This window comes from Haliotis asinina, chromosome 9 (assembly GCF_037392515.1).
Source record: "Haliotis asinina isolate JCU_RB_2024 chromosome 9, JCU_Hal_asi_v2, whole genome shotgun sequence".
Classification (NCBI taxonomy): domain Eukaryota; kingdom Metazoa; phylum Mollusca; class Gastropoda; order Lepetellida; family Haliotidae; genus Haliotis; species Haliotis asinina.
Window position 1 is genome coordinate 49,937,211 of NC_090288.1, and position 25,995 is coordinate 49,963,205.

Genomic DNA, 25,995 nt, shown 5'->3' on the forward strand with positions numbered 1-25,995 from the left:
AGGGAACTAATTAAATTTCAGCTCAAAAGTATCATCATGTGTGAAAATGACGCCCAACACCTACGGTTATCTTGTGTTTATAGCACTGTTGAAATATATTCCCTTAATATTCGGAATGATACAAAAAATGAATGCTTTCTACGGATTGGAAAATGTGAAAGTTACACATTTATAAATGTTTCCCCGCCAGCAGGAATGGACATGTTTCAAACACTTGATAACTTAGAAAGACGTTGAACATCTCTGCACCTGACGAATGCAGTACAAATTGATCAAGTGATTACTGGGAAACGAACGTGTGAAAAATGGGAGGAATTGTAAAGTAATTAAAGACTTGTGGATGCGGTGATATACCGCGATGACGTGTTTGAAAGTGAAGGGCCACATGAGATGAAACTCCTATGGTGGTTTACAACGTACGATTACGAAACTCCTGTCATTGCATGCATTCTGTACTGTATTTGCATATATTCTAGTAGTGTAAATTCCGGCTTTTCGCCCCGTAAAACCTAGGATGTTAGTATTACATCTCTCGCTCAACACACAATTTGAGGTGGTTTCATTGTAAGAGCTCTAAACACTATATGGGTATGATAATGGTAGCAGAAAATTCACATTAATTCTGTTTTTGAATGTATAGAATTGGATCATGAAGGAAACTAATGTATGTAAACGTGATGCACCGAAACCAGTTCACTATTATGTTCCTTTGCCAAATGGTTCGTTGATATAAACAACGCATGTACATAATCTACGCTATAGCCACTTGGTCATTGATTCCTCTAATGTACTGAGCTTCCTTTGTCCATCTTAACGACTGGTTTTGTTCACACACGGTGCGTGGTACCATCACGGATGAAATTAGCTGCCTCTCCTTTCATGTAAAGGGAAGCACCATGACGCTGAAGCCTTGTATTCGGCATGTAAGCCACATAGAAGCACAATATGACATCCTATTCCACCTGGGGGCACATGTGTGTACCAAATTTGAAATTTTACGTTTCTCCCGGGACATTTAAGACAAATGGTTCATCTCTAAAATAAATTGTGTTAGTCACTAAACGCTGCATTCACCAATGTTCCAGCTCTATGACGGCTATCTGTAAACAATCGAATCTAGACCAGACAATCAAGTGATTGACATCATAAACACCTGGGATACTATGATATGCATCAACCAAGTGACCACCCGATATAAGTAGCGCCTGCTGAAGGGGCCTTCCTACTTATAACCTAACTCCTATAGTTTAAGTAGAAGAAATCACCGGGCCGTGATAATCAATAATAATGAGTCCATTTGTAACGCGCTAAACTCCACTTCAGCAGGTATGCTGATAGCTACACTTTTTACTTGTTCACTAGTCGTTGTATTTCTTGAAAAGTAGGTCCGACTTGAAAACATCAAGTTTTGGTGCTCGTTTCAACTCTTCTGCAAGAGAGTTCCAGAGAATTGCAGCTCGAGTGGGAAATCGCCTGAATCCAACTCCTTTAGGTCGCCACTCTGGGACAGTACAGAGAAACTGTGTGTTGGATCTTAGTGATCTTGTTGGCTGATATCGTTTAATGAGCTCTCAAAAGTATGATGGTGTTGTGCATGTTTTCCTGCATTGAACAGGTTTGTAAATTAAATAAAATGATTTGGATTTATATATTTGTGAAAATTCCTGGCTTCAGACCCGTTGAAGGCAGGTGACAAATATTGACAAAATGAGTTTGAGGCACTATACCCACATTGTCTTTGAGTGATATAACTCATATCTTTCTACATTGTGTTTGACTTCCAAGTTTCTTGTCTCCCCTACAACTGGTGCGAGTTGAAAATGCACTAATATAACTGAGCTCGATTCCGTCCGACATATGGCAGCCCTGGACATAATCATATTAAACACCGTTCCTTAACTTCTTTTTTCAACTTTAAACAAGCTACAGCTGACCTTCAGTATATGTCACACTTCACCTAGCTATAGTGAATATGTACTTTTATAAGAATAAGCCTAGATAGCTGCTAAAGTCACAATTACATGTTGTGTGTCATATGATACTGACAGCTACCACGTGTTACGGATATTCAGGTCATGGGAACTCTGATATTGCTGTGTCAGCATCATACATCATGTCATCTTGACCTCTATAATTTCTGTGGGGCGGTCGGTAGCCTAATGGTTAGAGCGTTTACTCGTCCTGGGTTCGATTCCCCACTTAGGTACAATGTGTGCGGCCCTTGTCTGGTGACCCCGCCTTGATATTGCTGGAAATTTGCTAGCAGCGGCGTAAAACCAAACTCAATTATTGTGAGTTTGGTGCTAAGTATTCACGTACGATGTCAACATGCGTTGTTCCTCCCCCATCACATGAGGACCTCCGAATAGGATGTGATCCCAACATGAGAGCCTACACGTATGATGTGATCCCAATATAAGTGAGTGTGGTTTTACACAGCTTTCAGCAATCTTCCACCAATGTCACAGTAGGGAAACCAGAAATGAGCTTCACACTTTATACCCATGAGGGGAATCGAACCTGGGTCTAGGGCCTTTACAGGTGATGTCATCTCAAAATGAGGGCCTTTACATACGATATGATCTCAACATATGATGTGACCTCAACATAAGGGTCTACATATGATGTGATCTCAACATAAGGGTCCATACATATGATGTGATCTCAACATACAGACCTCCATATATGATGTGATCTCAACATACAGACCTCCAAGTATGATGTGATCTCCGTGTGTTCTTAACACCAAGAGTGATATCAGCACACAAATTAAATCTGTCGTAGATGGAGTTCATTTGCATCCTGACTAATTTCGGCAACGACGAAAGTAACCCCCTCCCCTCCTAAATATTGGGAAAGATGTTTCGATTGAAAACCCTCGAGTCAGGGATGCTGTTGCCCATCGGTAAGTACGGCGATTAATGCTGACTGCGAGGCGGAAAGTCAACATCGCACAATCGTTTTGAACCCTCGTAGATACACATGTGTCACCTGTCAGTCACCTAGGCCAAATATACAGCTAAGAATACAGAAATATTGTCCGACCGATCAGCTCTGTGTATTCAAGCATATTTGGTTGACCAATACGTGGGTTAAAAACCAAAAACAGATAATTCAAATATGTTTTTTCAAATGTACAGACAAAAAAGATAACTCTGATGTCGGCAACCGAATAACTGAAATGTCAAGGTTCGCAATGGAAAATGTGTATGACAGAACTTGAGTTCACTTCGGGGGTTTTAGTCAGGTTAGAATTTGTCGGCAGCAAACCACGCTTGTCTTAAGAGGCAACTAACGAGATCGAGTGGTCAGACTGGTTGACTTGGTTGACACGTCATCGTATCCCCATTGCGTAAATCGATGCTCATGAGGTTGACCACTGGGTTGTCTGGTCTAGGCTTAACTATTTACAGACCGCCGCCATATAGCTGGACCAATGTTGAATGTGGCGTAAAACAACAAACGCAAAATCTCACGTCGTTTGTGGATTGACATTCAAACAAACAGAAACAAACAGACGGTTCTTCCACAGGTGGAAACCATCTTGGCCAGTTACCTGGTGGCAATTCAACAGCTAGCTGTGACCAAAAACTCTTCCTCTGGAGTAATCTGCTTCATTTTCTTCTCGTCCTCCTGCCCTTGTTTTCAGATTAGAACAGATCTGAACAGTGCATTTGTGATTGGATTCTGCGGATCCGTCTCCCAGACTGTATTGCTTTCTGTTTCATTCTTTCCTATTATGTCTTCCCCGAGAGACCCCGCCAGTCTTCTGCAACCCATCCATCTTCTCTTTCTTCCCTTTCATGAACATCTGGTGTTATCACTTACATTAAATGATCATGCATTATCGTATTATGTTTTTCCCATTTTGTCTATTCTATCCATGTATCTGTATCAGTCGTTGACAATTTATATTTACTCAGCAATGCCGCTGTATGTACACTACTTCAGTGTATGTTTGCTCGTAGCCTTCAGTCAGACTTGGTCCCCCAGTGTAGACGTCCCTGGCGAATCCTTAAGTCTCTGCTTTTGGTCATACAACTTCCATCCCCGCCTGCCATCGATTCTCATCCTTGAAATTATAAAATCGATCGAACGAGCTCCGTGCTAGGTCTTTAGTTCTTTAGGAATTTCCTAGATCATTTGGAGATTGAAAACCTCACTGTCGGCATACAAACTCGGGGACGACCATCCCCACTTTTTCTCCACGTGCATTCCCCACGTCTCGTGCTCTGCGACTTTTCTGGACAAGCTGTCCGATCGATTGAACAGCACGCGATGTTAGCAGACGACCGGAGCAGACGATACTTCTCCAGCGGGGAGAGGAGAGTCATTATTCCCAACTATGGCTGGAACAACACCGTCAACATGGAATACTGTTTCCAGTTTCATCATCGGTGAGTACATATTGTATAGTTATCCTGGCGCTGTTTCTGTTCGTGATACCATTCTTGATCCGATTTGGTAATACAACCGCTCGCCGTTTTCTGGCATCCCCAGCATCCGTGGGATTCAGCCTCATGTTTATGACACAGATGCCGATAGCGGGAAACGTTGTTTCAGCACCAATGTCCTCGTCTGTTATGAAAGGTGTGCGGAAAAATTGAGCATGATGACTGATTCCATTGCTTTGACAATTTCAGGTTTTCATACGACAGATTAGCATCGTTTGATGATATAACCCGATGTCATTATAATTATTCATCTGCTCCACGTAATAATTCATCTAGTCTTCGCCAGGGCAATAGGTTCCTTGCCCATGTGTCCATTAATATCTCCCCCTATCGTGCTTCTACTCCACGTATTCCTGTTAGCCGAGCGACGTTGGTTGACTTTGAATGTCCCCATGGTTTAGAATGGCGATAGCGCCGCATGTGCTGATGTAGAGCTGCAACTGACACGGAATTTGAATTTCAATGGATGGAATCGCCTAGGAGATTCATGTTACATACATCCCATGTCACATGAACTTATATGTGATTCCGCTGTGTCACAATAGATTACCAATACTCCCCTTAAAGGAACTGCCTTATGCTCGTCTTTCCGGGAGATTTTGTGGCAGAAAGGGTTCCAAGTATCCAATACCTTTTGTCCTGCGGGTTTGGGGAACTGTGTGGGTTCCCAGTTTTCTACTATCCCTATCGGAATCTGTGGCACAATAGTTTCCTAGTGCTTTATACCTGAAAGATTCAAGGGTAGAAAGAACCTGTATCCAGTACTGATATTCCCAAAGATTCAAAGGTGAAGTTCTTGGTACACTGTATTGGTATTCCGAGGTATTCACTGTAAGGAAAGGATAGATGTCTGGTACCCAATACATGCCTTCTAGGGACTGTATGCAGAATTTAAGTTAATGTTATCCAAAACCTTATTCCTTATGGATTCTGATGTTAAATAACTTGTGGTACCTTCACTCGTCTTACCGCGTGATCCTGTTAAAGAAAGCCGGTACCCAGTTGACGTCCAGCAGTATTCTGTCTGTGGATGAATAGATTCTTAGTACCAATCTCTCTAAGGGAGAGTGATCTAGTAACCTATACTTGTATTGCCAAGGGATTATGTAACAGAAGTGATCTCAAGTACACTATAATCTTCATCCCGAGGGATAAATGATAAAATATCTCACTTCATGGGTGCATTTTGTACATGTGAATATTAACACATTATGCTTAAAATTCAGTGTAATTGATTTTGTACTTGACATGCAGGGGTGGCTCATTTGCTTTATACATAAAAGCTGTAGGGAGATAATTCATTCATTTTCCATGTAAATCTCCATCACTCCTTCTAGTCATACATTATGGAAGATCTGTTATAATGCTTTATATATGCGTATGTTTAAGATATATTCACACATTTGAAGTCTTCACAAAATACATCACACCGTTGTTAATCGCCATGTGAATCTGAACCTACGGCTTGAAATCATTGTACAATCTCTGTTCATTATGATATATTTACCCTTTGATATATGAACACTGCATTTGTTACAATGATCTTTACGGCCATGGATAACCTTTATCGGTGGACGGTATCATTTTACGACTTTTAAATGTACGTTCCAGGAAGCTTGTCAAAATGTTAGTGTTTTATACATTTTATCGTGAATATGAACCACGATTTATTGCCACTACTTCATAGCTTGCATTGTGACTGACATTTTATGCTGACTATTTCCACGTTCACAATTAGCATTGGAAAAAATCACCTACAAATGGCAACGTCTTCTTGGATAGTATTACCCTCCCCTAGTCGCGGTGCAGCAATTGTCTAGTTGATGGTATGAGGTTTAAATTGCTGAGTTTCTCAGATGTTGGGTGCTTTGTACCTAGAGAAAGGCAGTATTTGAAATAATTATAAGTGTCAGATTTGTCTTGACAATATGCATTAAATGTTAATGCTTTCTGGGTTTCAAGTTCACGGCAATCGTAGTCTCTTTAGCTATGTTGTGATTCTAGGCATCCGTTGACGTATCTAGCAGCCAATGCTTGTAACCCATGAAGATCCGTGTTAGAACTGATCTTCAGTAACCCATGCTTTTCGTAAGAGGCGACTAACGAGACCCGGTGATCAGGCTCACTGGCTTGGGTAACATATGTCATCGTATCCCAGTGTCGTAGATTGATGCTCATGCTGTTGATCACCTGAATATTGCTGAGAGAACGGTTCAAAAACAAAAAAAAAGGGGGGGGGAAGCGAAAAAAGTCATAACAGAACATAAAATAACATAAGTATTAAATTAAAATGTACATTTTAGGGTAATACCGATATTGAGAAAATGGTAGGTCAGACATAGTATTGAAAGCCTTGGTGATGAATATTGACGGCTCATTCCATGCTTTCACACTGTAAGAAGTCAAAAGAAAATAATAATTATTATTATATTATTTGGATTCAATCTATAATCGGGTTTTTCATCGCGTAATTGTGTTTCAGTTTTTGTCAGCAACAAACTTGCACATGTTACACCCAGGTGGTGAACGTTTAACCCCTCTGGAACTTCCCAAACTAAACTTACGCCATAATTCCAGTGTAATATTGAGTGCCGGTAACAAAACTCACTCATTTAGGATAAGGTAATGACGTATGGAAGATTTCGGCGATCAGCAGACAAAATACAACATTCCTAATGGAACCGTTCCTCATGGAAGTGTTATTCAATCAATACCATGGCAATGGGACATGTGCTATCTGAAGTTATGTCATTGGGGGACGTTGAGAGGCTAGGGGTTGGCGGTTCCAACCGATATGTATTGATGGCATCTGTACAGGATTGTCTGTGCCTAGTATGCATAGCATAATCCGATATTAATGTTGTTTCCTTAACATGAGTTGGCTGTTGTTGTTTAAAACCGCATTCAGCATTCGGCCTGTGAATAATCGAGTCTGGAGATGACAATCTAGTGATCAACATCATGAGCATCGGTTTACACAATTTTGTTGGTTGTTTGATGTTTAACTCCGCACTCAGCAATGTCCCAGCTGTATAGCAGCTGTCTGTAAATAATCGAGTCTGGGCCAGACAATCCAGTGATCAACATCATGAGCATCGGTTTACACAATTTTGTTGGTTGGTTGATGTTTAACTCCGCACTCAGCAATGTCCCAGCTGTGTAGCAGCTGTCTGTAAATAGTCGAATCTGGGCCAGACAATCCAGTGATCAACACCATGAGCATCGATCTACATAACGGCAATACGATGACATGTATCAATCAAGTAAGTCGCTTCTGACGACAAGCACGGGTTGATGAAGATCAATTCTAACCCGGATCTTCTTAAGTAAGTTTTTTCTCTAAATTATGTGATATCCATAGTACTTCCATAGCATTTGACAATATATTCATCATAACAACGACGGAAATATACCAGATTATTGCGTTCGTGAAATATAAGACTCCTGCGAAAGGTTATTCACTCTGAAGGGTGATTTGATGTGAAATAATGGCAAGGAATAATCAGTTGCAGAATAGCACGACTGACAAGTAAATTTTCTTGCTCAGTATCGTCACGGAGACTCAGATATCTAATACGGGGGAAAAGAAACATTTGTAAGCAAAGTGGTGAGCTCGCCATGATGAATATTGAAGCATGTGTATTTCTATGTCTTTGTTTACATGTCCGAAGAGAAAGGTAACTCGGGTCACATCAAACTCTTTGAAAAAGACATTTACAAACCTCCCAAAACCTTCATAATGTTGTTTGAGTGTTGTGGTATGGCCTAAACAAAAACAGAAAATGTAGTTTTCATTCTTAGAAGTTTTGTGACAACTGTCATAAACACTGATGCGAAAGATTACTCATTTGCTCAATCAAGCGAAACGTTGACAGTAAGAGCCCATGTATAGTGATGAATATTCCGATATGTGCTTTGTCCTCAACCTTTGCTGTATATTTAAGTCGGGATGTGTATAACGATATACAGTTTGCAACAAGCTAAGCTTTTGTGGTTCGTTAAAGTCGTCCACTGTATGTGCGCACGAACCTCGACTTTGAGAGGGCGGTGGGGTAGCTGCGATGTTACTGCACATGGGCACAATGCGTGAAGCCCATTTCTGGTGTCCTCGGTCGTGATATTGCTGGAATATTGCTAAAAGCGGCGTAAAGCCAAACTCACTCGCTCGACCATTAGACGCCTTTGGCAATCAAGCTAAAGCCAGCATTTCAATATCCAGCGTTCATCAAAAAGTTTAAACTTTATGCTCTGCGTAATAACATCAGTCTCTCGGTGATCAAGGACCAAGGGATATTGAAAACGCAAACCAGCGTAATAAACTGTACACTACCACAAAAGAAAGTTGTCACCACTTCACTTGACCAAAGTAATAGAAACAAAAGCGTATGTTAGATTTATGTTTATATTACAAATCTTTTTCCTTCAATTTTACTGAAAATACATTGTCAAGTTTGTCTTTCATGTGCTTCCAGAGTTTATGCAGAACGTGCTTTTAATGAGACAGGGGTCAAGGGACAATAGCCGAGTCCATACATTTCAATACACGTGTCCTCATTGACGTCGTCAGTCTTCAGGAAATATCTCCACACCATCACACCTCTTGCATTGAACGGATGAACTTCTTGAGAGCAGTTTGGCGCTTTTCGCTCTCCTCTACGTAGAAAAACTCGAACTCTGCCAACGTTGCTAAACCGACCGAACCGACTTCGCACTCTCACCAAGCCACGTCGCTGACACCGACGGTCATAACCATTGCAGTGGAAGGTGTAGACGAATCTTTCACGGAATGGACGGAAGGCTCGTATACCAGTCATACCAAGTCATAGAACAACTGTTCGTCTGGTGATGGCGTATCCTAGTGCTGTCGCCATCAGGAATCTATTCCGGAAGTGGATCTGCCGTATGTAGCGGTCTTCGGCTGTGTCGTGGATCTTGGTCTTCCCCATCTTGGACGGTTTTGTGTCTGTCTCGTTTGTAGGTAACACTTACCTGTTTGCTGTTGGTGACATGGATGCAGTTGAAGGTTCTTGCGAGTTGACGTTTCATCGGCCATACCGACCGCCCTGTCTTGTTGCGCTTCCCAAAGCCTTGGCGGTTATTTGTGGTGGTTATTTGGTCTCTACGTATGTGCTCTGTCTAACATCGGTATTTAAGCTACCCTAATACACGTGCATTCGAACCAATGTCCCACAATTGCCTTTTCCGCGTTTTGAAAAATGCACGATTCCCGAAGGTTTGTTTGGTGCTTTGCTATCGGGAATATTTGGCGAATGTTTCCTGCTTAGGTTCTGTTTTTGTACAATTACTATAAACGTAATAGTTTTCTTTTTTCCCAGTAAGTTATGTTTGCTGTGTATATCTTTTTTATGTTAAATCACGCATAAATGCCGCTTTTAGATTGGCTGAGCGTTCTTCAATTATTTTAATGTACCCCGCTTACAAGCGAGTAACATTCCTGTGTACCTCGCTACCAGTGGCTATTCATTTGGTACTTCATGGTAGTACTTCTTCATCTCGAATAACATTGAATCACGCATGATGTATAGAAATTACCGAAGTTTTGCGAATGCAAATCGATGGATTGGAGTTGACTGTAAATCTGTTTTTCTTATCAGCAAAATCTAGCGATGGCTACAAAAATATTTGTACCTGGGCTTCAAACAATTCAGAATTAACACTAAGGTGTTCTGTAAAATAAATACGTAGTACACCGACTGGTTGGTGTACATCAACCTATGTTCCCCTCGTGACCAGTGAATAACATATAATGTAACATAGACAGACAGTCGCGTATTGTGTATTCAGCATTGAATGCCATAGATTGTTCAGTATATAGGCACTCTGTATGTTTGCTCTTGTGGTACACGTAATGAAGTCGTATGCATGAAATCCTTAACATACAAGATGGGCATAATCACATATACTGACACATTAGACCTTGGCATAAAATAAGGGCGATACATATGTGGAGCATTTGCTCTAGATATAGAAATTGCAGTGAGTGAAATGTAACTTGAATCTTAAAACCTAGCTGTCAGTTGTCAGGCTTTAGTTTGGTAGAGGAAATGTGTCAAGACCAGAATATGTGAAACTGTCTCAAACAAACATCATAAATATATTACCCTCGGGGTTGTTAGCTATCATTATGGGCACACAACTTGGGGTATATGGTACCGATGTTACAATATTAATAAACCTGTCAACACAAACATTCCTCCAGTACATCTTGAACAACTACATTTCATCATAAACCTTCCTCCAGTACATCTTGAACAACTACATTTCACCATAAAACTTCCTCCAGTACATCTTGAACAACTACATTTCACCATAAACCTTCCTCCAGTACATCTTGAACAACTACATTTCACCATAAAACTTCCCTCAGTACATCTTGAACAACTACATTTCACCATAAACCTTCCTCCAGTACATCTTGAACAACTACATTTCACCATAAAACTTCCCCCAGTACATCTTGAACAACTACATTTCCTCATAAACCTTCCTCCAGTACACCTTGAACAACTACATTTCACCATAAAACTTCCCCCAGTACATCTTGAACACCTACATTTCATCATAAACCTTCCTCCAGTACATCTTGAACAACTACATTTCATCATAAACCTTCCTCCAGTACATCTTGAACACCTACATTTCATCATAAACCTTCCTCCAGTACATCTTGAACAACTACATTTCACCATAAACCTTCCTCCAGTACATCTTGAACAACTACATTTCATCATAAACCTTCCTCCAGTACATCTTGAACAACTACATTTCATCATAATCCTTCCTCCAGTACATCTTGAACAACTACATTTCATCATAAACCTTCCTCCAGTACACCTTGAACAACTACATTTCATCATAATCCTTCCTCCAGTACATCTTGAACAACTACATTTCATCATAATCCTTCCTCCAGTACATCTTGAACAACTACATTTCATCATAAACCTTCCTCCAGTACACCTTGAACAACTACATTTCATCATAATCCTTCCTCCAGTACATCTTGAACAACTACATTTCACCATAAAACTTCCTCCAGTACATCTTGAACAACTACATTTCACCATAAACCTTCCCCCAGTACATCTTGAACACCTACATTTCATCATAAACCTTCCTCCAGTACATCTTGAACAACTACATTTCACCATAATCCTTCCTCCAGTACATCTTGAACAACTACATTTCACCATAAACCTTCCTCCAGTACATCTTGAACAACTACATTTCATCATAATCCTTCCTCCAGTACACCTTGAACAACTACATTTCATCATAATCCTTCCTCCAGTACATCTTGAACAACTACATTTCACCATAAAACTTCCTCCAGTACATCTTGAACAACTACATTTCACCATAAACCTTCCCCCAGTACATCTTGAACACCTACATTTCATCATAAACCTTCCTCCAGTACACCTTGAACAACTACATTTCATCATAATCCTTCCTCCAGTACATCTTGAACAACTACATTTCATCATAAACCTTCCTCCAGTACATCTTGAACAACTACAACTTTCCAGATACCTTCCTCCAGTACATCTTGAACAACTACAACTGACCATAAACTTTCCTCCTCGTACATCTTGAACAACCACATATGTCCTCCGAACAGATTTGTCTCGCAACATCTTGACCGCGAATCCCATCTGCTTAGTGCCAAAAAATGCATGATGGTAATTTCAAATACAGCCCTTTTTAGCACTTTGCATCATTGATTCTTTATGTGAGCTTGCTGAAGCTACGTCTACACGATTCACTGAAATACGAAAGACAATCAAATCAGAGCTCTGATAACTTGATCGAGCAATTTCGATTTGCCATGGCAACGGTGTATTTTATCTTTCCCATTAAACCACAGAACGCACCATACGAATAATCTTCAATTTGGATATCTCGGTGTTTTACTTTGATTTATAGACAGACAGGGGAATTTCTCTGTCCACAAAGGCCAAATCCAGGTCTTGATTGTACAATAGTTTACATGGTGCCATATCCCATGTGATTATGTCAGATTGTCAGCAATTATTTGAAGATGCGATTATGGTTGCACGATAGCTTTGTCAACGAGGAACGTGTTTCACCTAGCAGATAGGAATTACGCTGTTTAAGCATGTCCAAAGGACGCATGTTCACAGCACAGGATAGGCATCGTGATTTTGACGCACCACATATAGCCAAGCACTATGTCAATGGGATGTCTCACATAGTATACAAGCAGAGTCTGAAGCAGCATGTATGACCTAACACCATGTCAGTAGAATGTATGTTTCACGTAGCGAACTGGCATCGTACTATATGAAGCACCATGTACATTTTAACACTGTGTCGACAGCATGTATGTTTCACGCTGATGAGAAGCTGTACTAAATGAGTATTTAGTATCACTGGGTGGTGTCAGCAGGTGCACTATCACACTTTCCAAGTGCTGGTAAGCCATACGTCTCAAAAAACGCTATTTCTCATTACCCCTCTATCATTCCATACCATACGGCATAAACATAAATTTCACATATAATTTATATAATCCCATGTAGAAATATGTTTCACCTATGGGCATTACATTGTTTGGTATATGAATTACCCTTAAAGGAAGTAGATATTGCACCTCAAGAGGAAGTACGATATATGTTTTATCCCTATGCAAGTAGGAATATGTTGTTCACATCGATATTGCACCTCAAGAGGAAGTTGGACCATTATCTCACCCTACTTAAGTAGGAATGAGTGCCTCATGTTGACATTGCACTGCCTAAAGCATGATATGTTATCAACCCCAGTTTACTTTGTTGAACAGTCATTCTGTCGAATCGCCATCATTATCAACTTCGGAATGTGCATTTCAAATAACAGAAGACAGAAGAACCATGTCATTTACATTGTGGTCGATTTCAAAATTCAGCAAATTATACTAGCTTTGCAACAAAACCGATTGGAGAGCTGTAGCTAAAACTTCACCGGGAATGTGTGTCGCTAAATGGTACAGTCGTCTTCCACATGTACTCTACAATGTTGGGTATATGCAGTTGTCGCAGCTTAGAGAAGGAAGATAAAAGTCACCTTTTAAAAATCAAACCATGAGACAAGTTCGCATATCAAAATGTTAAAAGTTGCGGTTTAACCTTTACCGTTTTGTCGTTTTTTATCGTTTGTCTGGAAAAGTTCGCCCCTTCATATTCGTACATTTAGGTAAAAGCGAAATGATAACATAACTAATAAAATTCACAAAAATATCAAAAAGAAGATACCAAGTTTATATATTTCATATACTAATAGAAAAGTGGTGTGATATCATCTGGGATTCGAGTTGTATAAATATGTATGGGTCAGAAAATGCCAATTATATTTACCTGAAATGAAAATCCTACAAACACGGCAGTGCAGGTGAGGTCGGGGTAAAATTAGAAATGCACAGTAAAATGTGTCAGTGTGCTGTCGTAAATTTCAGTAATGAAAAAAATAGAGTGAAAGTTTTTTTCTGATATTGTCTTAAACTCAGTTAAACGGCGGTTTCTTTTCACATGTGGCGCCTGTCACGTCAGGAACGGCTACGCGCAATTTGACGTGAAGATTCCTGGGCTTTGGTGACACTCTTTTCTGTAGAGTGTTCGGAACGGACGTGTCCAGTTTCATGTAAGGGTGATGTTAAACCGCGCCGTGCCACTGGGCGTCGAAGACGTATGACGCTATAAAACAAGAGCGTAATAACCGTTGTTATGGTTCGTGAGTGAGTATGGTTTTATGCCGCGTCTAGCAACACTCCAGGAATATCATGGCGGGGGACACCAGAAATAGACTTGCGTGAGGAATCGACCCCGGGTCTTGGGCGTGACGAGCAAACGCTTTAACCACCAGGCTACCCCGCCAGCCACTGGCTCCTTGTCCACTGACCGACTCTGGCTGTGCGGTATTTGTCGTTAAAGATTAGGAGCACTTAACCCGATGAAATAATCACGCAAAATAATCGAAATGTAAGTACTCAGAAAAAAACATGGTATACTGTCGTATCATAATTTGCAAAAGTTGACCAACAAATGGATTTTGTGTGGGTGACTACAAGAGTGTTGGTTTTACAAAAAATGAGCTTCACTCACTGTATAAATTTGGGAGTCAAACCCGTGTCCTCGGCGTGACGAGCGAGCGTTTTTCCCACAAGGCTACCCCACCCTCCGTCAGATGTTGAGACTGTGCTCACAGCCCCAAGTGGAATAAAGAATTCCCGTTGAAGTATCTCATGAACAACAGCAAGCAAGTAATGGCCTAGCACCTGATGCCTTCTTGAGAACCTCAAAGGACGTAGGGTAATGGGCGAGTAGCATTAATATTGACAACACTCAGTCTGACAAATTCAGCATGACCAGTCGCCTCAGCTGCTTTCACGGGGCTCAACGTAATGAAACAATTCATCATGCACTACTTTAAAGAATATTACTATATGAAAGGTTCGTCCTATTCGGGACGACTGTAGATCATAGGCTGAGGATTGACTGTAGGTAATAATCTTCTTGGTGGCGTGTTGCCATTATTTCAAAATTTATCGATCAATTGGCTACACAATGCTTACTGCATGATACCATCTTACGTCAGTGCTCACGTAAAACTGTGCATTGACGGTCCTTCGAGAGTGAGTGAGTGAGTGAGAGAAGTGTGCTTAAAGCCGTGATAGTGCTTGAACATTGCTAAGAGTAAAACCGTACTCGTTCAGGGCAAGCAAATCCGGTATGCTTCCTATGCTAGAAATATACCAAATTGTTAGTTTGTATGAAAACCACATTCCATTCTTAAGTTCGTTTTATGAACTGTAAGCGAGAGACCCGAAGTACAAGTAAAAATACTTATATGGGGTGAGTGGTACTAGCGTGTTTACGTTTATAAAGCACATGGTTTAAACATAGACATTCGGTAGAAGCTGGACGTTTTCGGTAGACATAATTAGTATAGAGAATTTGTAAATTGTAGGACGTATACTTAGAGGAGATACAGTGGCTCTTTAGATCTGCATACTAAGGACAAATGAGAAGAATATGATATTTATCTCCAATACTAACACTTCCACACATTCTGGAGGATTTGTTCTCGATAGCATGACATCATATTCATCATAACTACATGGAAATACGCAAGTGTTACTCTTAGTTACTCTTGTCACTCATAACATGCGTATGCTGTTTAAACAGAGAATATGAAAACAGACATTTTCCATTCTGAAAATTCCTAGTAAACGTCACAGACTGCAAGCCCTCTTTGTGTTAGGAAATACTCAAGGCTAAAGTAAAATTCCATAGCATCATTCTTTGTATTGTATGATGATGCGAGTTCAGTTAAAGGAACACATTCTTAATTAATAAGTGAAACCTACTCCAAGGCCGAAATGCCAGCCATGTAGGACAGCCTTGCAGGAATGTAGAGGCCTGAACAACCAGATAACGAGAGACGCATTCGTGTATGCCGATACTCGAGGGCAAGCATGGATACATCAATGCCACTTTGCACGGAACCCAACGAACGAATGTGCAATGGGTCTTTAGGCAAGACATGGCTGTGATGGTGTCTTAGACCGGACATCAACGCAGACAAGTATCTTTCCCTATGACACCAGGTGTTTGTGGAGAGGGTAAGTATGTCTGCCCTGCCGGTAGCACCCGAACCTCATAACATACATGAGACGGAGTACTGGTCAAAGTGTTGGCTCGTCACGCCGAAGACCCGGGTTCGATTCCCCATTTTTAATCTGTACCAGAAATGCTTTGTCAGCTTTGTAAGCTTTGTAAACTACAGTCAAACGTTTGATAAGTGACTGAGTGAATTTAGTTTTACGCCAAATGAAACTTTAGCAATATTCCAGCAATATCACCTCAGAGGACTTCAGAAATGGCCTTCACACATTGTGTCTATTTAGGAATTTGTCTACTACTGGGTTACCCCTTTCGAAAGCTTGATAGTGTAAACACACTTTAGAGATGGTATGTAATATGTCATATTGATGTTCATGGAAAATTCTCAGTGTATTCTATAATGATAATTCGTGCACATTTTCTGTGAACGTTGAGGTACATTTGTAGACCTCACATTGAGTTGGTTGCTTTGACTGCTTTGACTGCTAATACTGCCCTGCAATACACTTGAAATGCGACGGCTCAGTTTACCAAAACCAGACGGAAAATCCCGTAATGGACCTGATACACAAGAGCCCTGATTTCGCTGTTTTTGTTGAAAGTAAACACTCGGAGGCTTGATAAATGACTTGAAACATCGACCCAGTTCCACTGGGGCAATACGTCAATGCCAAGTACAGACTACTCCCTAGTTGAAGGTCGGATGGAGCTCTGGATTAACGGCATACGTTCTAGTAAATCCATAGACAAGATGGAAAGAAAGTGAAAGTAACAGACCAATACCGTTTCGAGTATGCCTGGTTCACATTTGGCCTGCCATGGGTCTACGGTGCCAGTAAACTGTCCGTAGCTCCATCTCCGGGCGATCGCCCTGGAGCAGCAGTCGACGGCCGTTCGATTATCGCACGATTCTACGGGCGCCGTAGCCTCTACCTTTTTGTCAAACACCGAAGCTTGACAAACTTGAGAAACTCGTAAGCCCGTAGGCGGCATCACACGGACATTGAAGAAGCACTACAAGGAGGCCTCATGGTGATCGAGCGGTAAACGAGCGATATCTTAGCTAGCCGTACGATCAACGTTAGCCCTGGGTAAGATCTCCATAAGATCTCTGTACAATGTCTGTACAGCCTCCATGCATGTTTGCGTCCACCTGTCACCATGGAAATCGCACGATGCCCGTAGACAATGTGAACACAAACATCGTAACCCGCGGTCAGCCACGATGCCATCGACTACTCTCTCGTATGGCACCCGTGGCAAATGTGATCACGGTGTTGGTACTTCCGGTTCGCATGACCACTGTGTCTGTTTACTATGTCCAAAAATGATGAAGATATGGGGCTGGTAAATTCAGATAGATTCTTGGATTCAAACTGAAAGTTCAAGGGTCGTAACTCTGCAAAGAGACTAGTACCACCTTCGGTTGCTTTGTCACCGGTTTTGCTCTCCGTCGGGAGATATTAAAACCCTTCATTTATCGAGTAACAGACAGCCTGTGACGTACTACAGCGTTTGTCAACTGTTCAACAAGTGCCTTCACATAACAAGGCTCTAATGTTGCCGAGTCTCAAGTAAAGTTCATTAAGTTGTAACAATATACTAGTTGTGTTTATCTCGTCGGTATAGTAGATGGTAAGGAAGAAGAAAACGTCTGTTAAAGCCTGAGCAGTGCCTGAGCAGTGCCCGAGCAGTGCCTGAGCAGTGCCTGAGCAGTGCCTGAGCAAATCTCGTGCTATGACATGAAAGAAAGACAGGTTGTATTCAATAGTAGAGGCCCAGGTGCCCACGGTACAAATGAATTTGCTTAATGACAACTATTGTTCACATGACCTGAGGTTCCTCTTTACATGTGATTTAAGAATGGCCAAATGCTTCATTAAAATGGCAACAGATTTTACAGTATCAGCATTTTTAGACTTTAGTAGATTTATACATTGTTTGTTGGGGTATCATTAGTACATTTTAAATGAGAAAAAGTTTCACAAACTAATACTTTATGAAGTTCATCTTCAGTTTCACCAGATAAAAAGAACATGACAAATCTTCCAATTATAGTCTTTTCTTGACATGTTCACTTATGAATGACAACAACACGCGCAGCAGCAGCGGCGATATTAGCAGCAGCAGCAGCAGCAGCAGCAGCAGTAGCAGTAGCAAAAGTAGTAGTAGCAGCCGCAGTAGTAGTAGTAGTAGTAGTAGTAGTAGTAGTAGTAGTAGCAGTAGTAGTAGTAGTAGGTAGACTACAATATGTGCTGCATTATACATCATGCTGGTGCTTGTCTAGGCCTATCAGCAGCTTCGCACGTGTGAACGTCTTTCGTGGGTTCTCACGAGGGATGGAAGTATGACACTTTACCAACCAAATATCATTTACGGCGAGCATATTCATAGATAACAAATGAAACTATTCGATTTCATTATGAATTACGAACACTTCGAATAATCACCAGTCTTTTGTATGCAACTTGCCAAAGTTCCACGAATATGGCACTCCATCAACGTGCCAAAAAATCTTCAAATGGGAATCACGAAACAACTTATTATGTAAACGGATAGAAATCTCTATGCATGACAGAAATTTAGACTGATTTAGGAATAGACCTGAAGATTATACTAGTTGTGTAAATGTAGTTAGAGGGAGAAACGTGCTCTTATATGTACGGAATTTTACATCCAAAGTCATCGATGTGAGGAACTCATTAAAATGCTGAATTCGGTGTTGACTGCTAAGGGACAAGAGATGTCACATTTTATGTAACATTTCGATCTAAATCGACTCTTTTCAACGTATTTATTCAAAGCAAATTTGAAATTTTAAACCAGGCAGTGAAGCAGGGAGATTGCGTTGTAGTGAGTCCTTTTGATCTCTCTGATGACTGTCGACTGAGCGTGTTTTATTGCATCTCTAAAGATAATTTAGACCGGCATCGAGAAGAGGACTGTTTGCCATACGACATCCGAAAAGCGTTTCAGCAATTTCTTCTCGATGTGTGTTCAACTGATGGAAAAATAAGATTAATAGCCGTTTTGCAGCATAGTAATTTGTACGTTCTTTGAGATGGTTGTCAGTTTTGTGACGAAAGAGTAAGTGAGCAACGACTGTTGAAGTGAAATCTTGGCATTTGTATCGATACCTCAAGACTGAAATATGTATCCGCCACTTCGACGCATGTGCGTGAAGTGAAAAAATCGTGTGAGCTTGCGGCTAAAATTAAAACAATATGTTCATTTTGTGAAACCTACAAACATGGGTATGCTGCTGACAAACAGAAATATGACACCAGAATTCACGATCAGCGAATCCTGATACTCACAAGGGACGCAATTTGTAAATTGCGACGCCTCTGACAACTGACTTATTGTGATCCGCGCAAAGAAGTCAAACTACATATCTCCTCGTTTGAGACGTGGAATATAGTGTGAGCATGTCGGCTGAAACTGACATTTCATTACTGGCTATTGAAAAGCTTGATGGCAGACTGGCAAATTCACGATCGAATGTTACCGTTATCTAGTTCTAAGACGCTGTTAGGCCGAGATGTTCTTGACGGGAGTTATAAGATATGTCCAAAATGTAAAATACTTTCATGGGTTAAAAAAACCGAATGTAAAGTTTTGAGACTCCAAGACATTCCTTTGTTGGTTGGTTATGCATTCCAGGAAATGAGTTTCCTAGCCGGTAGCGTCAAACATTAACATTTAACAATACCAATCAGGGCCTTGCGTTGCAGACTGATGTTTTCCTCACAGGTCACAAATGGGCAAGGCGGAATGCGTGACGTCCTTGAAGATAGAAAGGAGACAAACCTTCCTTTCGTGATGGCGCTGATAATTGTATAAATGATTGAATCTATGGCGTCTTCTAACCACAAAACCACACAGGATGGGCGATTTTATTTCCAAGCGTCATTGTTAATTTAGCATCTGGAACAGGATTTCAATTGGCGTTTGTCGAACGTTTATGTTCAGAGTTTTAGGAGCGGCAGGATTATGAGTCAGTGAGCCAATGAATTTTAATTGAATTCGTGTTTGGTTGTGCCTTTGGGTAATCGTGCAACGCTGTAGGTGTTAAAGAGGGTCATGGCATCGGACGTTATGTCATCCTGTCCAGCCTTGAGTAGATATTTCGTGACAGCGTTGTAATTGACCTGACAAAGTCGATATGCTCACTCGTGGTTGAGCCGTTATGAAAATACAGCTTTGTCAAGAAATACTCTAAAGTTGAATTGGGTTTGTGTCGAGATTACTCCACTTCTATACCGACTTGGTTGTATGTTATGTAAAGGTGCACCCAGAAATATTTAAGAGATATGACAGCTATCTGTAAATAATTGCGTCTGGACCAAACAATCCCGTGCATGACCTCATGCGCAGTGATTAACGCAAGCAGGATACGATGATATGTGTCAGCCAAGTCAGAATGTGAGCTAAATATAGATTTAAAAAACATGAAATCAGCTTACGAGCAGCAACATTTTGTAACTTTATTGATACTGTGTATATTTCCCAGATCTCCAACCTGTCAACATGGTTTCTTTGACTTGTGAAGATTCGTCTTAGAATTGGTTTTCACCATTTGTAAAAGGCGACTAGTAGGATTAGGTGTTCTGTCTCTACGCGTCTCCTCGGATCTCAGTTCTGTGGATCGATGGTAATGCTGTTGATCACTGCATTGTCTGGTCTAGACTCGATTATTTAATCAGTCGTAACTATTCGTCTCTTTCCGTGACATTCGTAACTACTCGTGTCATTCCAGCAAGCCGGATGGCGTCTTCTATAGGTCACGGACAGAGACGAATATTCACGGATGTTATTTAATGTGTCGTAACGCAACAAACAGTTTATCTATGAAAACTAAAACAGTGACATACATAACAGGCTTAAAATGAAATGTTGCGGTCACGGCAACTTGCTATAGATTTAGTCAATTGACGTACCACCAACTTCGATTATAAAGAACTAACATTCGCTGTTCCTTTCAGTTCGTTATAGTCATAGCTCTTTGAATCAATAAACGATGACGTTTCTTGATGACTGTCAAACAAATTTCATAAAAACATTTAGTTTTGTGTTATTGGACGACGTGTGTCTGTTAATACGATTTCACATGTAGTATTTGTCTCTGGTCGATAAATGTGATCTTGAACGTGTATATTACAATGCGATTTGAAATGTGCAAACTTTAAGAGGCTGATGTCTACAACCTGGATGTTTCAAAGAGATATTTATCAGTTGCATTAAAGTTTGCAATTACAGCTAGTGTCACATGATATTGAACTGTCATAATCCTATATATGTGTGACATAAAATGAGTTATTTCTAGAAAAGTGTCTCATGTAAAACGAAAGAACGACCGTTTCAAGTTGCTATGTCGCCAGTTTAATGAGAAAACTATATCACGTTAACTTTACTGTGTCATTCATCCTTCTAAAGTGTTTTACACTGAGAATTCGTAAAAGAAACAGATGGTAAAGCGAATGCAACTGAAAACTTTTACAAAAACTTCTACGTATTCTAATGAAGCCACTCTGACTCTTGCATGAATTTAGTCCTCGCATTGCCACGGAATTCGTCGTGACAATGAGAGTAATTTAGATGATACGCATGAAAGCGCGAAGTCTAGTTTACGCACTGTTCGCGTCCTGTTTACGCAAAGGTTACGCACTCGGCACGCAAGGCGTGACCGAAAATGGTGCTCATTGTCACGCAATGGAACGCTATCACACGACTTCTTTACGTCTAGGTATTGTTGGCACATTGTTTACGTCTAGTGTAAGGCAAGATAAGCACGACGCGCTTAGTTCCAGCATAGGCATGTATTGTCACATCCACTTTACGCATGCGTAAAGCAGTCGTGGTCTCGCCTTGTCCGGTGTTGTCCCGCTTGATGCCACACTATATAAACTGCAGACACCACCACTAGCTTCATGCAATGCTGTGGACTTACAAGTACACATATGTCAATTGTCGTGACAATACACGTAGCTGCAATATTGCAGACAGACATGCGTATGTATAATATTGCTGACTGTTAAGGATTTGACATTAAGATTTGACATCGGTTAAGTATTACGATGAAACAGAGGAGCTGATGTGACATTGAAGAAATACTTCTGATTGCCGTACATGCTGATGCGTGTGACGCGTGAAGATCCTGTTTAGAACTGATCTTCAGCAACCCATGCTTGGCGCAAGAACGGTGGTCAGACTCGCTGACTTGGTTGACACATGTCATCGTATCCCACACGCGTAGACCGATGTTCATGCTGTTGATCACTGGATTTTATTACCCATATGGACGAGGAGATCCCATGTAATATGTTTTGTATATTTGCACAGTGTTCAATGTAGTGATTCTCGATGCTGATTGGTCATCTAAGCAGAAAAGGAATATCTTTGGTTGACGGCACTACTTTTCATGATATCATTGGTTGACGGAACTACTTTTCATGAATCAAGTTCATTGACTACTTTTTCCCCGTGTCATTAGAACTGGAACGTGCTGTACTCACACATACCGAGATTTCTAAGAGAAAATATTAAGGTTAAAGAACATGAAAACACTTTTTATTGGACATTATTTTGCAATAAAAAATGTGTTATAACTAGTGGTCTTTTCAAAATAAATAACCTTACAGAAAAAAGAAAACGTTTGCATATTGTTTGTAAACCAACATGGCCGACATTAGGATAACCCCGATCCTGAAAACGTCTCATCCAGACCCTCTCTGACAATGGTGTACCTTATCAAATCATCTGCGGGTACAAAAATGTTCAATCAATAAACAGTTATTCTTCAGCTGATATGAAACATCAGACCATCAATAAATTGTTGTCAAACCCTCGTACTTCCATCACTCGGCCCAATCATCCTCTGCCTCAGACCGCCACCATGACGTCATCATCTTTGTCGCAAGCCGTAAATCTTCATTCTGTAGATACAATATTCTCAAGTCCAATTTATGGTGATGTACTTCAACATCTCGAATGACTCCTCTGTCAGTCGACATCCTGTTCGATAGAGGCGTATTTTCCCATTGACTCAGATTCCGACTAGAGTTATCCTTCTTGGAATGAGATGAATGTCTTCCACAGACCGAAATTTTGTTTAATCTTCTTGTTGAGTTTCTTGACAGATAGGCTTTTCTAGATGTATTCCTGGGGTGATTGTCTCTCAGATTTCCCAACATTTTAAGCCTTGACTTTCCAAAAAAAACCTAACAGGTTTTTGACAAAGTGTGCTGCAACACTACACCGTCACTAGACACACGTCCGTCGTGAATGAAGGCTGTTCCGGCGCACTAACTTGATCAAATGACGTTTTAGTTGTTACTAAGTTGAATAATAATAATGTTTTGTTGCATATGAAGGATCACATTAACAAAAGTGAATAATTTTTTTTTCCATAAAAGATAGTTTGTTGCATTTTAAAGTGATTTTACGAAGTACTATTTGGCGCAGCGTAGTTATGTTATTACCGCTGAAGACGTTATGTTTAATTCGCTTATGAATACGAATCAGCTGTGGTCTCCAGGAATTTTTTTTATTATTTCGTGAAAGGCTCGCCAAGGATCTGCACTGCGAAAATTATTTCAACCCAGGAATATTTCCCGTAATCACTCGTACCTCATTGGTTATTCTCTAAGTCTGGTCCAGACTCGATTATTTACAGCCTAGTGTTGTAATGTTGCTAAGTGCGGCGTAAATCTAAACTCATCCACTAACTGAAGTAATTTATGGTTGCTGAAAATCAAGAACATACATTGATTAGAAAGAATCACATATATTGCTGACTATCGCGCATGCATGTTGCTTAAGCTCTACTTGCTGCTGACTATTGGGAATCGACATTGACATGGCATCACTTAAATATTACTATCAAGCTCACGTGTTCACGTGACATCACATAGATGTTACAATCAATTGCACGTAGTGCCGTGACGTCGGGTAGATATTACTATCAATATAACGTGGTACCGTGACGTGACGTAGATATCTCACATAGTGACGTCACATCGCAGATATTGCTATCAAGCTCACATGACGACGTGACATCGCTGAAATATTACTACCAATCTCACGTCGTGACGTGGCATCCTTACATATCACTATCAAGCACACATGGTGACGTGACATCACTTGCATGTTACTATCAACTTCACACAGAGACTTGGTACCACTTAAATATTACTTAGTCTACTAAGCTCACATGGTGACGTAACATCACTTAGATATTGCAATCATGCGCACATGGTGACGTGACATCATTGAGATATCACTATCAATCTCGCATGGTGACGTGACATGTCTTAGATAATGCTGTCAAGCTTACATGGTAACGTGATATCATTTAAATATAACTGCCAAGCTCACATAGTAAAGTGGCATCACTAAGATGTTACTACCAAGCTCACATGGGACGTGACATCACTTGTATGTTACTGCCAAGCTCATATAGGACCTGATATCACTTAGATGTTACTATCAAGCTACTAGTGATGTGGCATCACTAACATTGTGCCGAATGCCAAGCATACACCTTGCTGTGTCGAAATAAGCAGCATATTGCTAACATCAAACATGAAGATTGATCATTGTTGACTATCAAACATATATCCTGATTGTTGCTGCTTATATATCAAACATACGTCATGTTTGTAGCTGACTATCAAATATACATCTTAATTGTTGCTGACTATATATCAAACGTACATACTCACTGTGGCTGTCTGTCAGACATACATCCTGCAGCTGATTGTTACTGACGATATATCACACATACATGTTGATTGTGGTTGCCTGTCAGATGTACATCCTGGTTGTTGCTGACCATCAAACATAGCTCTTGAATGTAGCTTATCATATATCAAACATCCATCTTGATTGTTGCTGACTATCAAACATGTGATAGCATGTCTTATTTATTATCGATGAAACTCCCATTATATCGTATTCTATTAACGAAGAAGGCTAGAAATAGAACTCATTTATCATTCTGTTCTGTTCAAGGCCAGTACCATCATGCCATATACCAATCGGTAGTTTCCGGACAAGCCAGCGACAATTTACGAAACTAGACGGACTTTACCGAACCCCGAAGGGCGATGGTAATTGATTATTCTGCTCATCTGGCTTCCAACCGTTTCCAATTTGATGTTAGAAATCTTTCCGTGTTTTGTCCTTAATCTAACAAGGTTGCCATTAGAATTTCAGGCAGTTCTCGACTCGTGTCTGGAAACTGTTTGACGGCGGTTCCAGTCGATGAGGTCATTAGGCCGAGTAGTAATGCAGACACTGTGAACTGTATTGACGTCTGATAAACTTGGTTCCGTCTGCAAGACGTAATTAACGGCTTCTGGACTGGTTAAGAACTGAAGGATACCGGGTGTTGGGCAGTGTGTGCCGTGAGGATGGGAATATCTGCAGAGTTGTGGCACCGTGCCAGAATGGCATTATGGGTGAAGGTACTGCTTTTGGAAAGGTCGGGGGTCTGAAATTATTTATCTCCGGCACGTTTGATCGATCCATACTATGTGCTCGGACACCGGTTTTTCAGTAATAACACGCTGGGCATCGACTTGCTTACATAAACCCAGTGACGGTCTGTGGTGAGTTAGCTCGGATGATTCTGGGGGTCGCATCTGCTGATAGGGTCGTATATATGTAGTGGGGAACAGCATTTAGTTTATCCTAATCAAGTAGATTCGAGTTATTTGGACGTCAGCGTGCAGTTTGAAACCACTGGAAGTAAATGATGATCTGAGTGTGTTCGTAATTGACTTTGACCTTTAGGGTGTCAAGAGGAATATGATCCTGTATTGAAACGTCGCAGTCGCGAAATAAAAGAAGTTGGTATCCATAAGATTCGCTCAGTATTGTACAACGAACACCAGATG

The 25,995-nt window shown here is 40.7% G+C and overlaps 1 protein-coding gene across 1 annotated transcript in view; it reads left to right on the forward strand.

Moving 5' to 3' along the window:
• Positions 1 to 3,973: 3,973 nt before the first annotated feature.
• Positions 3,974 to 25,995, forward strand: part of LOC137295618 (uncharacterized) — a 60,217-nt gene continuing 38,195 nt past the window's right edge. The window contains exon 1 of the mRNA XM_067827063.1: positions 3,974 to 4,397. The gene's annotated coding sequence lies outside the window, so the exon portion shown is untranslated. The remainder of the gene's footprint in view (positions 4,398 to 25,995) is intronic.